Source organism: Orycteropus afer, unplaced genomic scaffold (assembly GCF_000298275.1).
Source record: "Orycteropus afer afer isolate SDZICR_OR568_19922 unplaced genomic scaffold, OryAfe1.0 scaffold00079, whole genome shotgun sequence".
NCBI lineage: Eukaryota > Metazoa > Chordata > Mammalia > Tubulidentata > Orycteropodidae > Orycteropus > Orycteropus afer.
The window spans coordinates 11,150,817-11,152,968 of record NW_006921666.1 but is presented as its reverse complement, the minus strand read 5'-3'; positions in this window follow the sequence as shown (position 1 = coordinate 11,152,968).

Below are 2,152 nucleotides of genomic sequence, written 5' to 3'. Positions count from 1 at the left end.
ATTTATTCACACTTTGAAATTAAGAGATCTTTAAGGATAAAAAAATCCAACAAACTCACTGCCATTGAGTTGATTTGACTCATAGCGACCCCTCCTTGGGTTGCTGAGGCAGTATCTCTATGGAAGGAGATTGCCCAACCTCCCTTCTGAGGTGTGGCTGGTGAGTTTGACCTGCCAGCCTTCTGGTTAGCAGTCAAATGCTTTAGGCACTACACCAGTAGTTATTATATTTTATAATTTACTGGGCTACAAATGGCTGATGTTTTTAATCGCAGTTAATGGCTGAAGATAGACTCAAGGGTACTTCACCACAGCTCACCCTTGTTCACAGTTTAATTTACCAGCATCTTAATATGGGTTAAATGACAGCCTTGGGAAGTTTTTCTCAGTGATCGTAAAAACATTCTGGAACACTGTGTGTTACCTGAGAGAAGGTGTTCAGGCAATCATTGTTTGCCATCAGGGAGAGGTTGACAAGTGGTAGAGTTTCTGTTCTACCAGCTGCATAGACCTGTATTTTGGTTACTTAGTGCCATTCTGACAGGAATATACCACAAATGGGATGGCTGTAAGAAACAGGTGTTTATTCTCTTACAGTTTGGGAGGCTAAAAGTCCGAGTTCAAAGTGCCAGGCTCTAGGGGTGGGTGAAAGCCCCTCAACTTTGAGCTTCACCTCTGCCTTCTGCGCCCAGCCAACTGGAGCTAGAGGCTTTTCTTCACTCAGATAGCTTCTGGCTGCTGAGGCTGACAAGCCCAAGGTTGACAAGTAAACAGGCACAGTCTGATGTTACCAAACCACATGGCAGGCCATTAATTCAAGGCCACTGGAAGTCCCGAGGTCGGCAAAGCATGGCAGGCTGCTGAACAGGAATATGGCTACATGCAGGGTTCAAGTGTGCCATAAGCCAGTGACCATTCCCAAAGCTGTTTCTTATATATGGGAAGCAGACTACATCCCTAAAGCAGCTACTCAGCTGCTCCAATAGATTCCACCAGGGAGTTAATTACCAGTCTCACCATGGGGAATAACTACATTCAACCAGGCCCAGCCAAGTTGACACAAAAACTTAACCACCACAGACCTGTCTTACTACCAAATTGTGCTAATGATTTTTCCCAAGAATGTTCTCAGTGCACAGTAGGCATATTTGCTGAAGAAGCTGATTTTGCATTCCCAGTATATCTAGGCAGTCAATTACAAATCTGCTAATTAGCTTGATGTTTGGACTCCCAACTAAGTGAGCTCTTGTGGACTCTGCCAGAATCTAGATTTCTAAGTGCCTGACAAGAGAGAAGGGATAGGATTGGGCCAACGGGCCACTATGGATCAATTTTCTTACAGCCAGAAGTTCACTCACCCCAAGCACCTTCCTTTTCCTAACAGGATCCTGTGGCCAGAAAATACCCATTCTTTACCTTTAATAACTGCTAACCTGTCTCTGGATAAACCTCTTTTGCCTCACTTTTCAGTATTTGCACCTGGAAGAGCCTATGGCTGGCTACATGGTGAGGTGTGCCACCCCAGTGCAAGGGACAGGTCTCACTTGCCCTCCCTGACTTAAAGGAGGCCCAAGTTTTAATCTCCACAACTCTGGCTGCTCTGCTACTTTTTCTTCCTCTTCTTGGTGAGTAAGTATGACTGCCCTTCAAGGTTCAGCACTTCCCATCTGCCTTCCTCTGTACACATTTTTTTTTTTTTTTTGAGATATTCACCAATAAATGTTAATATTTATTGTATATGTTCTATGTTCCAGGCACTTTTTAATCCATTTTACCAGCAGTAACATTAGTTTATTGAGCTACTGTAGGGCAGGAACTGCTTTAGGCACTGGTAATGCAGAGTACACAAAACAAAGGCTGCCCCTCTCAGGACCGTGTTTTATTGGGGAGGCAGTCAGACAGCAAAACACATTGGCAAACAAACATAAGCAGTCAGCCTCATTATTCACAGAATGATGTTTTATGAAGTCCCTGAAAACACTGAATTAGTGAATATGGAATCCTTCTCGTTCAACCTCAGTTGGGACTGTTTTGCTTCCCTGGGCATGTGCACATCTGTAAATGAGAAAGAGACACAAGGGGAATATGGAATCTGCAAATAAGAAGTCCATGAGTAATGTACTGTATCAGGGTCTCTGAAGAAGAAACAAAG